The sequence below is a fragment of the Mobula birostris genome, chromosome 8 (assembly GCF_030028105.1).
Source record: "Mobula birostris isolate sMobBir1 chromosome 8, sMobBir1.hap1, whole genome shotgun sequence".
Taxonomy (NCBI): Eukaryota; Metazoa; Chordata; class Chondrichthyes; order Myliobatiformes; family Myliobatidae; genus Mobula; species Mobula birostris.
Window position 1 is genome coordinate 30,105,602 of NC_092377.1, and position 14,415 is coordinate 30,120,016.

At 41.6% G+C, this 14,415-nt stretch overlaps 1 pseudogene; it reads right to left on the minus strand.

The window, feature by feature from the left end:
* LOC140202165 (calpain-2 catalytic subunit-like) overlaps positions 1-14,415 on the minus strand; it is a 107,930-nt pseudogene that overhangs the window by 70,248 nt on the left and 23,267 nt on the right.

Consider the following 14,415-nt stretch of genomic DNA (forward strand, 5'->3'; position numbering starts at 1 on the left):
ACAAAGCCATGTTGACCGTCCCTGATCAGACCATGATTCTCTAAGTGCCCATTGATCCAATCCCTAAGGATCTTTTCCAACAGCTTTCCCACCACAGACATAAGGCTCACTGGTCTATAATTACCTGGACTATCCCTGCTACCTTTTTTGAACAAGGGGACAACATTCACCTCCCTCCAATCCTTTGGTACCATTCCCATGGACAACGAGGACATAAAGATCCTAGCCAGAGGCTCAGCAATCTCTCTCCTCGCCTCGTGGAGCAGCCTGGGGAATATTTCATCTGGCTCCGGGGACTTAACCGTCCTAATGTATTTTAACAACTCCAGCACCTCCTCTCCCAAATATTCAAAAATGTTACATATTTATCTCTTAAAATCTAAAACATTACTTAGCTTCTCAATTCTCATAGCTCCCTGGGGAATCTCTTTGAACTTCACCATGTTGCCATGTGTTTCCCTCCCAATCATCCAGGCAAAAAGAAAAAAAAGATAGATAAGATACAAAAAAAGAAAAAACAAAATACCCCCCCCCACTAATGTTGTGAATGAAAAGATACACAACACTACCCCCCTCCATTGTGCGGGTCGTGGCTATTGCCACGCTTGCACACATGAATAACGTAGTGATTGGTCAGTGTTTCTTCCAGCTCCCCCGTAACAAAAAATTATATATATATAGAAAAAAAATTAATGTTATTATTCCCAGCTAATATTCCTCAAATTTTAACCTTTCTTCCCCTCCCTCATATAATTAATAATATATTTATATATTCATCCGCCTAAAAATTCAACAGGCCTAATCCTTGATCCAGTCTTCATCTTCAATCTATCTCGCTCCCCTAAGTTTGTTCTTGTATCTGGTAAATATTCAAAGAATCTCGCACAAACTCTTCCGCTTTCCGGTAATCGTTAAAAAATCTTTTCTCCACCAGCCAAAAAAAATCTTCAAGGTTGCAGGATAACGCAATATAAATTGATAACCGTGATCCCATAGGGCCTTTTTCACTGGATTAAACTTCTTCCTTCTTTTCCAAAGTTCATAACTTATGTCAGTGTAGAAAAAAATTTTCTTCCCTTCTATCATCAGTGGCCCTTTTCTCTTCTTGGCAGCTTGGGCAGCCGCCTGTAGAGTCCTTTCTTTGTCTTGAAATCTTAAGAATTTTATTAAAATTGATCGTGGATATTGGTCATCTTGTGGTTTTGGTCTTAGAGCTCTATGTACCCGATCAATTTCAATTGATCGGTCTTCCCCTTTCATTTGCAAGGTTTTCAGGATCCATCTTTGAAAAAATTCTATTGGATTATCTCCCTCTATACCTTCTTTAAGACCAACAATTTTAATGTTATTACGCCTACTAAAATTTTCCAACATGTCCACTTTCTCCAAGTGTCGATTTCTTTCCGTGTTCCAGACAAGCACATTATTTTCTGTTTTTTCCACTCTATCGTTAATATGCTCCATTTTTCTTTCCATCTTCTGAAGTTTCTTATCCATTTTATCCTGTCTTTTCATAGCTTTATCATAGCACATCTTCACGTCTCTAAGCTCTGTTCTTAATTTTCTTAGTTCAGCTGTTAATTGCAATAAAGCCTCTCTTATGTCTCCGTCATCTCCTTTACTTCCAATCTCTTCCAGTTCTTCCTCCTCTTCTTCATCTGTATTCTCTACGATATCCAATTCTGACTCTTGAGTCACTTTCAGTTGCAGTGGTCGTCGGTTCTTGTAGCTTAAATTGTGTCGGTTTGCACATGCGTACTTCTTTGCGCATGCGCAATTCCGGCATCTTCTTCTGAGAAACCACTACCGCCGCCATTGCTCCCCGTTCTTCTACGCCAGAGATAAAATGCGTCTCCTCTGAATGAGATCCAACCTGAATCTGAGGCTCCATCGCTGCAGTAGGCCCTTTTTTCTTCCCATCTCGCGGCGACTTCACAACAACAGACTTCTTCTGTTGCGGTTTACGAGGCATATCGTAGAGTAGTCTTACGAAGTTTGTAAGTAGTTTTCGGAAAGTATTTATTAACTTTACTTTGTTTAAACGGTACTTTGCTGATTTTTTACGGGAGAGCTGGATTTACACGTCTCAATCCTACGTCATCACGTGACGCCCCTCCATCCTTTTGTTCTTCACATAATTGAAGAATGCCTTGGGGTTTTCCTTTACCCTACTCGCCAAGGACTTCGCATGCCCCCTTCTCGCTCTCTTCAGCCTCTTCTTAAGCTCCTTTCTTGCTACCCTATATTCCTCAATAGACCCATCTGATCCTTGCTTCCTAAACCACATGTACGCTGCCTTCTTCCACCTGACCAGATTTTCCACCTCACTTGTCACCCATGGTTGTCACCCTACCATTCTTTATCTTCCTCACCAGGACAAATTTATCCCTAACATCCTGCAAGAGATCTCTAAACATCGACCACATGTCCATAGTACATTTCCCTGCAAAAACATCATCCCAATTCACACCTGCAAATTCTAGCCTTATAGCCTCATAATCTGCCGTTCCCCAATTAAAAATTTTCCTGTCCTCTCTGATTTTATCCTTTTCCATGAATATGCTAAAGGCCAGGGAGTGGTGGTCACTGTCCCCCAGATGCTCACTGACTGAGAGATCTGTGACCTGACCCGGATTATTACCTAATACTAGATCTAGTATGGTATTCCCCCTAGTCGGCCTGTCAACATACTGTCACAGGAATCCGTCCTGGACACACTTCACAAACTCTGCCCTGTCTAAACCCTTGGAACTAATCAGGTGCCAATCAATATTAGGGAAGTTAAAGTCACCCATGATAACAACCCTGTTACTTTTGCACCTTTCCAAAATCTGCCTCCCAATCTGCTCTTCAGTATCTCTGCTGCTACCAGGGAGCCTATAGAATACTCCTAATAGAGTAACCGCTCCTCTCCTGTTCTTGACTTCCACCCATACTGACTCAAAAGAGGATTCTGCTACATTACCCACCCTTTCTGTAGCTGTAATAGTATCTCTGACCAGTAATGCCACCCCTCCTCCCCTTTCCCTCCCTCTCTATCCCTCTTAAAGCACTGAAATCCAGGAATATTGAGAATCCATTCCTGCCCTGGTGCCAGCCAAGTCTCTGTAACGGCCACTACATCATAATTCCATATATGTATCCAAGCTCTCAGTTCATCACCTTTGTTCCTGATGCTTCTTGCATTGAAGTACATGCACTTTAGCCCTTTTACCTTACTTTTTACACCCTTTATTCTGCTTCTCTTTCCTCAAAGCCTCTCTATATGTTGATCTGGCTTTACTCCATGCACTTCTTTTACTGCTCTTTCTCTCTGGGTCCCATTCCCCTCGCAAATTAGTTTAAACCCTCCCGAACCATGCTAGCAAACCTACCTGCAAGGATATTGCTCCCCCACGAGTTCAAGTGCAACCCATCCAATCTGTACAGGTCCCACCTTCCCCAGAAGAGATCCCAATGATCCAAAAATCTAAAAGCCTGCCCCCTGCACCAACTCCTCAGCCACGCATTCAACTGCCATCTCCTCCAATTCTCACCATCACTATCACGTAGCACTATCACGTAACAAGGCAAAAATAAGTGGTAAAACAGGATTGGGAAGCTTTTAAAAACCTACAGTAAGCAACTAAAAGAATCATTAGGAAGGAAATATGAAAACAAGCTAGCAAACATCAAAGTGGATAGTAAAACCTTTCTCAAGTATGTAAAAAATAAAAGAGAGATGAGAGTGGATATAGGACTGCTAGAAAATGAGGCCGGGGGAATAATAACGGGGAACAAGGAGATGGCAGATGAACTAAATGTGTATTTTGTATCAGTCTTCACTGTGGGAGACACTAGCAGTATGCCAGATGTTGAATGGTGCTAAGGAAGAGAAGTGAGTGCAGTTACTATAACGAGGGAGAAGGTGCTCAAAAAGCTGGAAGTCATCCGGACCAGATGAACTGCATCCTAGGGTTCTGAAAGAGGTAGCAGTAGAGATTGTGGAGGCATTAATAACGATCTTTCAAAAATCATTGGACTCTGGCATGGTGCCAGAGGACTGGAAAATTGCAAATGTTACTCTGCTCTTTAAGAAAGGAGGAAGGCAGCAGAAAGGAAATAATAGACCAGTTTGCCTTACCTCAGTGGTTGGGAAGATGTTGGAGTCCATTGTTAAGGCGAAGTGATGGAGTACTTGGAGACACAGGATAAGATAGGACAAAGTCAGCATGGTTTATTTAATTTCTTGCCTGACAAACCTGTTGGAATCCTCTGAGGAGATTACAAGCAGGATAGATAAAGGAGAAGCAGTGGATGTTTTATATTTAGACTTTCAGAAGGCCTTTGACAGGGTGCCACACATGAGGCTGCTTGCCAAGTTAGGAACCCATGGTATTACAGAAAAATTACTGGCACGGTTAGAGCCTTGGTTGATGGTAGGAGGCAGCAAGTGGGAATAAAAGGATCCTTTTCTGGTTGGCTGCCAGTGAGTAGAGGTGTTCTACAGAGGTCAGCGTTGGAACCACTTCTTTTTATGCTGGAATATCAATGATTTAGATGGTGGAATAGATAGCTTTGTTGCCACGTTTGCAGATGATATGGAGATTGGTAGAGGGGAAGGTAGTGTTGAGGAAACAGGTAGGCTGCAGAAGGACTTGGGCAGATTTGGAGAATGGACAAGAAAATGGAAAATAAAATACAATATTGGAAAATGCATGGCTATGCACTTTTGTAGTAATAAATGTGCAGACTATTTTCTAAATGGGAGAAAATCCAAAAAATTAAAATGCAAAGGGATTTGGGAGTACTTGTGCAGAACACCCTAAAGGTTAACTTGCATGTAGAGTCGGTGGTGAGGAAGGCAAATGCAAGGTTAACATTCATTTCAAGAGGTCTGGAATACAAGAGCAGGGACGTGATGCTAAGGCTTTATAAGGCATTGGTGGGGCCTCATCTTGAGCATTGTGATCAGTTCTGGGCTCCTCATCTAAGAAAAGATGTGCTGGCATTGGAGAGGGTTCAGAGAAGGTTCACAAGGATGATTCCAGGAATGAAAAGATTATAATACAAGGAACATTTGATAGCTCTGGGTCTGTACTCACTGGGAATTTAGAAAGATGAGAGGGATTGAGTTCAACTTTCGAGAGGTAATGTTACAGCTACATAGGACCCAGCTCAGACCCCACTTGGAGTACTGTGCTCAGTTCTGGTCACCTCACTACAGGAAGGATGTGGAAACCATGGAAAGGGTGAAGAGGAAATTTACAAAGATGTTGCCTGGATTGGGGAGCATGCCTTGTGAGAATAGGTTGAGTGAACATGGCTTTTTCTCCTCGGAGCAACAGAGAGTGAGAGGTAACCTGATAGAGGTGTTTAAGATGTTGAGAGGCATTGATCATGTGGATAGTCAGAGGCTTTTTTCCCAGGGCTGAAATGGCTAACATGAGAGGGCACAGTTTTAAGGTGTTTGGAAGTAGGTACAGGGGAGATGTCAGGGGTAAGTTTTTTTTAACGCAGAGAGTGGTGAGTGCGTAGAATGGGCTGCTGGCGACGGTGGTGGAGGCAGATAGAGACTCCTGGATAGGTACACGAAGCTTGGAAAAATAGAGGACTATGGGTAACCCTAGGTAATTTCTAAAGTAAGTACATCTTTGGTACAACATTGTAGGCTGAAGGGCTTGTATTGTGCTGTAGGTTTTCTATGTAAGGGGGCACAGCCTCAGGATAGAGGGGCATTTATTTAAAACAGAGATGGGGAGAGCCTTACCAATTTGATTGATTTTTTTGACAAGGTGACGAGAGATTGATGAAAGTAGGGTAGTGGATGTTGTCTATGTGGATTTTAGTAAGGTGTCTGACAAAGACCCTCATGGGAGGTTTATCCAAAATTTAAGATGCATGGGATCTGCAGCACATTGGCTGTTTGGATTCAGAACTGGCACGCACATAGAAGACAGAGGATAATGGTTTAAGGGACTTTCTTCAGCTGAAGGTCTGTAATTTATGGGTTTTTTTTTACAAAGGTCTGTGCCAGGACCTCAATAGTTTATGAAGTATATAAATGACCTGGGTGAAAATGTTAAGGACAAGATCCTTAATGATGTTGCTGAGCAGAGAGATCTTGGGATCCATGTTCATAGTTCCTTGAAGGTGGCTACTCAGATGAGAAGACTCACTGAATGCATGATTTTATTAGTTGAGGCATTGAGTTCAGCAGTCAGGAGGTTAGCTTGCAACTTTGTAAAACTCTGGTTGGGCCATATCTGGAGTATTGTATACAGTTCTGGTTGCCCCACTATAGGAAGGATGTTGAGGCTTTGGAGAGGGTGCAGAAGAGGTTTACCATGATACTGCCTGGTTTAGAGGGCATGTCTTATCAGGAGAGGCTGGATAAACTTGGGTTGTTTTCTCTGGAGTGCCGGAAGCTGAGGGGAGATCTGACAGAGGTTTACAAGATTACAACAGGTATAGATAAAGAGGATAGCGTGCATCTGTTTCCCAGGGTTGAAATGTCTAATACTAGAGGGCACTGAAGATGAGAGGGGGTAGGTGCAAAGGGGAGGTGAGGAGCAAGTTTTTTTTAACTCAGTTGCTTGGAATGTGCTGCCTAGTATGGGGGTAGAGGAAAATACATTGGAGGCAATTAAGAGATGTTTGGATAGGCATATGGATGTAAGGAAGATGGATGGATATGGACTAGGTATAGGTAGGAGAGATTAGTATTTGGGTGTTTTTAATGTCCCTTTTAGCTGGTTCAGCAAAACGTTGCATGCTGAATGGTCTGTTCTTGTGCTGTACTGTTCAATGTTCTATGTTCTAATATCACATGAAGAACAAAGTGACACTGACTGTTTTAGCCTGAATCTATGTTCTAACATCTTTATTAAAAAAAAATCCCTTAGATTGTTGTATGCCCCAATTGTCAACCTCCCTTCTCAACCGTAACACAAAATATTTTCTCAGCCTTTCCTGTCTCCAATGCCTTTCCTCTTTCTCTCCCATCAATTTCTTTATGACTCCTAGCACTTTTACCCGCTTATGTGTATCCAAATCCTGACATGCACTTTGACTAGACAAAGCTTCACATAACTTACGTTGCCTGGATTGGGGAGCATGCCTTATGAGAATAGGTTGAGTGAACTCAACCTTTTTTCCCTGGAGCAACAGAAGATGAGAGCTGATGTGATAGAGGTGTACAAGATAATGAGAGGCATTGATCATGTGGATAGTCAGAGGCTTTTTCCCAGGGCTGAAATGGCAAGAATGAGAGGGCACAGTTTTAAGGTGCTTGGAAGTAGGTACAGAGGAAATGTCAGGGGTAAGTTTTTTTATGCAGAGAGTGGTGACTACATGGAATGGGCTGCTGGCAACGGTGGAGGAGGCCGATACGATAGGGTCTTTTAAGAGATTCCTGGACAGATACATGGAGCTCAGTAAAATAGAGGGCTATGGGTAACTCTAGGTAATCTCTCAGGTAAGGACATGTTTGGCACAGCTTTGTGGGCCGAAGGGCCTGTATTGTGCTGTAGGTATTCTAACTCTTTGCTCATTGTAAAGAAGGATTCTTCAATTCAATCTGCTCCATTACAATAAAATTTTAAAGTAGAAGTCATTTGATTTACCCGGAAATGGAAAATTCCTTTATAATCAGAGTCAAAATCTTGTCCTTCAGGTACCACTCTGCTTAAAAGCTCTTTGTTCAGGGTCAGTGATGCAATAGCAGCCAAAAGCCAGCAGTCGCCTATGTAGTAAACAATAGACAACATCAATTCTACTTTTTCAGATATCAGTTTTATTTATCGCAAAGTTCCAGAGGCGTCCCTGTGTAAAAGAATAGGGTTTCAGGATTGACTTATACACAATTGACTGAGTTGGGAGAACCTCTGGGTGAGGTGAGGGTGAGGATTGAGGATGGATGGAAGTGCTTGCAAGGCAGAAAAAGGCAATTAAAGACTTGTGGATAATCTCCTAATAAGAACATGAGAAAATAACATTCATAAGAACATATATGATAGAACAAGTAGGTTTATCCATCACTTGTACCTGCTTCACCATTCAATAAAATAATTTTCTGAGTATCACCCTCCTACATTGATTACATTTCCTCCAAAATCCTTAATATCAAAAAATCTTTCTCTGTTTTACATAGATCAATCTTAGTCTGCCTTTAGACAGTGATCCATCCTTATCTACTTAAGTTGAATGTGATCAACTTACACATTTGTGTTTATATCATGCTCATCCTAGTGCAGGAGATTTTATTATTATGTGGGTAAACAGCACGGTGAAAAATGTGTTCTGTTCACACCTTGTCCATAGTTTTGCTTATACTGTATTCTTAAACTTTCTTATATCATCCATAGAGAGCAATCAGTATTTGGACAATTCTTCCTTTCAGATACTTACATAGCAAAAGCTATTAATTAACATCAATTAATTGTGAAATCTAATCCATGATTCTGTTCTTTCAAAGCGTGATTTTTAACACAATTCTATTTCTGATTTCTCTTTCTGTGCTTTCAGTGTCAACAACAGTTCTTACGCTTTCCAGGCAAAAGACCACAGGCTAATTAGATGGCCAGGTTTCTGAAACAAGAACAAGGGATGGATTTCTATCTGCTCTGTAGCTCATGGTTTTATTAAATGAACTCTGAGCTGCCACCAGAAGCACAGCTTTTATTCTTATTTTTGACGGAGGTTGTGGACATTAGCAATGCCAGCATTTGTTGTATGTCCACACAGGAAGCAGTTAAGAATTAACTATATTGGTATAACAGGTGCTACATTTGGGCCACATCAGGTATGTATGGCAGATATTCTACCCTGCAGGGCATTAGTCAAAGCTTTTACAAAATGCAGTAGCTTTATGGTCACCATTATCATCAGGCTTACCATTATCTCCTTTCCTTTTATTTAAATTCAAGTCATTACATAAATGTGTGTGTGCATACTAATGTCAGAGACAGAGAGATAGAGAGACATAGACTGCACCACGCCATTCTTTTCTGGATTTACAAAGTGTCAATGTTGGACATGTAACTCTCTCACCAGAGGCTCATGATGCATTAGCTATTACTGTGAATACAATTAACAGGAACATAATTCCATAATGCTTGGGAATTATGATGTAAATACCATTACCAGTAAATAAACAATGTCTATGATGGATATGATTTGAGCAAAAACAAAGCATTAAAGTTTGAATGCTTCTTCTGAGGGAAAATAAGACAATTAGATTATGAGGACACACAGTCCTCGTTTATTGTCATTTAGAAATGCATGTATTAAGAAATGATACAATGTTCCTCCAGAGTGATATCACAAAAAAAAGGACAAACCAAAGACTGACACTGACAAGACCACATAATTATAACATATAGTTACAGCAGTGCAAAGCAATACCATAATTTGATAAAGAGCAGACCATGGGCATGGTAAAAAAAAAAGTCTCAAAGTTCCGATTGACTCCCGATACTGTAGTCCCGATAGCAGGCGGCAAAAGGGGGAAACTCTCCTTGCCATAAACCTCCAGGTGCCGACAACTGCTGATGTATTGGAAGCACCCGACCACAGCCGACTCTAGGTCCGTCCGAAAACTTCGAGCCTCCGACTAGCCCTCCGACACCGAGCACCGAGCACCATCTCTGCCGAGCACTTCGACTCTGCCCCAGCCGTCGAGCAACAAGCAAAGCCAAGGACTCGGGGCATTCTCCTCCGGAGATTCTGGATCACACAGTAACAGTGGCAGTGAAAAAGGGATTTCAGAAGTTTCTCCAGATGTTCCTCCGTTCTCTCACGTCTGTCTCCATCAAATCAGGATTGTGCATGGCACCCTACTTGACAGATTACAAATATCATTACTGGAGTGGCCGCTGTGCACTGCATCGCGCTGCCATCTTCTGCATGAATACTGGTAACCCATGCAAATTTACTGTTGGGCAGGAAGCAGTAATAAAGCTCACACCAGTAGGAACTCAGATTGAAATTTTATTGAAAGATATTTTAAACTATAACAAACAAATAAAGATATTTTATACACACACACACACACACACACACACACACACACATATATATATATACTCGTTGGATCTCATTGTTGTGTAATTAATCCAGTTTGCTTCAGAATTATGTTTAATATCATTGGCATATATCATGAAAGTTGTTAACTTTGCAGCAGCAGTACAATGCAATACATGATAAATATAGAAAAAACCTGAATCACAGGAAGTATAGACAGTATATATATAAAATCTTTAAATTAAGTAGTAAATAAGCAGAACTTTATAAAAAATGTAGTGAGGTAGTGTTTAATGTCCATTTAGGAATCAGATGGTAGAAGGGAAGAAGCTGTTCCTGTATCGCTGAGTGTGCGCCTTCAGGCTACCGTACCTCCTTCTTGACAGTAACAATGTGAAGAAGGCATGTTCTAGGTGGGTGATGTGGGTCCTTGATGATGGAAGCTACTATTCTGAGGCACAGCTCCTTGACGACATCTTGGATACTACGGAGGCTACTCAGTTCTTTTACTCACAGTAGCAAAATGGACCTGTCCTGAAGAACCAGTCCAAGCACAAGAAGAAGATCCATACAACATCTAAGAAAAAATGCGTTGAACTTCCTCCGATGTTGTGTGCTTGCTGGCTAACTGCAAGTTATCTGCATATTCTCCGTGAAACCCATAGTCTGCATGAGGATTTTCGGACATCTGTATCTGTCCTTCCAAATTGGGTTCTGTGAGCGTTTCATCATCTTCTTCCTCCCTGCTTGCTGTCTGTTCTTTTCCTTTGGCTTTGTTTTTGGAAATTTCTTTGACCCTGTGCTCTCTAGAAAATGTCTATCTCTTTTCTCTGACATCTTTTTGGCCAAAATGTTAACAAGGCAAATACCATAGGTTAATTCAACAAGCCTAACTTAATCAAATGATTTTTTAATTTTAAGCAGCAAAATAAAATACCAAAGTGAAACTGTATATTATCAAGTGTAAAATGCAATGAAAAGAGCTCTTTTTTAGATTTGCATTTTGAGATAATCTGCAAGAAAAATAAGTAAAATTCCCAACAGCTGAACTGTATTAATAAAATAAAGCATGGTCTTAAACCAGGGTATTATATGCAGATGAAAATGGAGAAATTAAAGAGATGAAAGTCTAGCTCAACAGAATTACTGTATTTTGAGGATATATGGGTGTATGTGACATTTAGGGATAGAATTCCAGACAAAAGTCTGTATCACTAGTGATGGAAATGAGGTTTGGTGAAATTTAGAATGAAAACATAGCTGCTTTTATAAATTAAAACAGTGTAATGTTCAGCATATGTGGCATCATCCAATATAAGCCAACTCCTCAGATTTAACTACTGCTCAAAGAAAGTTGACTGAACTGCCCTCATATTCCTCACCAGATATTATTCCAGAACGAAACAGTATAATAGATTCTCCATTGATACAAAATATTTCAATCCTTCCAGTGATTCTGTAAAGTTAATATTCATTTAACCTACCATTAAAAAAGATTTAAGCTGGTAGTGAGACTTCATTTTGTATTAGAGGCATGAGTAGAAACATAGACTAATTAAATGATGATGCTTCAAACGTTCTGTATTAACATACTTACAGTCATAAAGTCATAGACACTACAGCTTAGAAGTACACCCTACAGCCCTCTAGTCCATGCCGAACCAATAATCTGCCTAATCCTATCGACCTGCATCCAGATCATAGCTCTCCATACCCCTCTCATCCATAAACCTATCTAAATTTCTCTTAAATGTTGAAATTGTATACAGATCCAGAATTTACACAGGCAGCTAGTTCCACCCTCTCACCACCCTTTGAGTGAAAAAGCTCCCCCTCAAGTTCCCCTTAAACATTTCACCTTTGACCTCTAGTTGTAGTCTCGCCCAACCTCAGTGGAAAAAGCCTGCTTGCATTTACCCTATATATACCCCTCATAATTTTGTATATCTCGATTAAATCTCCCCTCAATCTTCTATGTTCTACATAATAAAGTCCTAATGTATTCAACCTTTCCCTATAACTCAGATCAACTCCCAGCAACTCCCTTATAAAATTTCTCTGCACTCCTTCAATCTTATTTATATCTTTCCTGTACGTAAGTGACCAGGACTGCACACAATGCTCCAAATTAGGCCTTATCAATGTCTGCAACTTCAACATAACATCCCAACTCAATACAGTGATTTATGAAGGCCAATGTGCCAAAAGCTTTCTTTATGACCCTATCTACCTGGGACACCATTTTTAAGGAACTATGGATCTGTATTCACAGATACCTCTCTTCTACAGGCTCCTCAGTGTCTTACCATCTAAGACATACCCTGGATAGTTCTCTCCAAGTGCAACACATCACACTTGTCTACACTAAATCCCATCTGCCATTTTTCAGCCCATTTTTCTAGCTGGTCCAGATCTCACTACAAGTTTTGCCAGTCTTTCTTGCTATCCACTACACCAACAATCTTGGCATCAACCGCAAATTTGCTGATCCAGTTTACCATATTATCATCCAGATCATTTTTATATATGACAAATGACAATAGACTCACCACCCATCCCTGCAGCACACCACTAGTCACAGGCCTCCAGTCAGAGAGGCAACCATTTACTACCATTCTCCCACAAAGTCAATGTCTAATCCAATTTACTACTACATCTTGAATGGAAAGGGACTGAACCTTCTTGACTAAACTCCCATGCAGGACTGTAATGCAAAGGGTTGGTTTACTTGTTATTTGAAAGCTGCTACCACCGTGCCAATCATTAATTAGCCTGTTCAAAGGACACAGCAACTCTTTCTCATTGGTTGCTTTGTGAGCCATGGCACTGGTGTCCAATTCCTGGCGCCTCAGGCATATAAGAATAGCACTTTCTGGTTTACTGTTAAATTTTTAGGAATTTGGTTTGATAAAAGACCCACATGATCGACACATATTAAGGAAATAATAGTCAAAAGTAAGAAAGTGCTAAATGTTATGAGGTGATTAACAGGAAGGGAATGAATGGGGAGCTGACAGGGAATCCTTGAGCGCAATTTATATAAGTCAACAAAATCAATACTGGACTATGGAAGGATGATATATGGATCAGAGAGTTGATGGCATCAGAGGAGAGAGGAGGGTTGTAGTGTTCAGGGAAAGTGGGGTGGAAGGAAGACCCAAGAAATGACAGTGGAGCCTGAGAGAGTGGTGGTGGGGGGAGGGGGCACAGGGGGCCCACAGCAGAGAGGAAAATCCCGACTTGGAGGTGCTGGTGGTTGAGGTCCAGGCTGGAACCGATGCTAGAGGCCATGCAGTTTGCAGTCTGAAGGCATCCGGGGTCACAGGAACCTCCATTAATGATGGTGGAATCTGGGGTTTCGATCTGCTCGGGGTCAATAGAATCCAGGTTGGCACCAATTATATCACCAGTCCAGAGGGGTCCAGGGCCATCGGAGTTGGAAGGATCTGTGCTCTGGGGGCATCCAATTGAATCAAGGTCCAAGTGGGAGACAGCAGGAACTACGGTCTGGTGGTGTCCAAGGCCAGAGTTGGAGATAGCGGGATCCATGGTCTGGACAAAGTAGATCTTTAGATCTTTACTGGAAATGAGGAAGGTGAAGAACCAGCATTTGAAGGCATGGGTCTGGTGGAGGATGAAGCGTCCGAGAGGTCCATGACAGATGGAGAAGTGAGAGGTCTGGAACTGTCATGGAGACTGAAATAATGTCACCAGGTATTTCTGCATAGCAAAGAGGGAGGTGCATAGAACTCGGAGGGAGATGCAGTCAATCAGACATGAGTACCCAGGATTCTTGGTGGGTCCAAACCGATAGACCTGAAAATGGATCTGGAAGACGTGGAAGAAGAATTCCCAGGAAGGTAATGAGGCTGTGGTAGTAAATATAGGTGAGTACATGAGCGAAGAGATGGAGGGCGGCACTGATCACAGAGGGGGAGCAGTGAGAGAGGGTCTCACTGAACTCCTGTCAAAGAGAAGATTTAAATTTCTTCTGGGTAGGTCTCCCTCAAAGAAACTTCGCAGGAGAGCAGCAGATCACAAACACAAGAAAGTCTGCTGATGCTGGAAATCCAAACTAACACACACAAAATACTGGAAGAGCTCAGCAAGTCGGGCAGACTCTATGGAAACAAATAAACAGTCAACGTTTCAGGCCGAGAGCCTTCTTCAGGACTGAAAAGAAAGGAGGAAGACACCAGAATAAAAACGTGGGGGGAGGGGAACGAGGATAGCTAGAAGGTGACAGGTGAAACCAGCTGGGTAGGAAAGATAAACAGTTGGAGAGGAAGGATTCTGATAGGAGAGGAGAGTGGATAATAGGAGAAGGGGAAGGAGGAGAGGATCCAGGAGGATCTGATAGGCAGGAGAGAAGAGGTAAAAGGCCAGAATGGGGAATAGAAGAGGAGAGGGGGC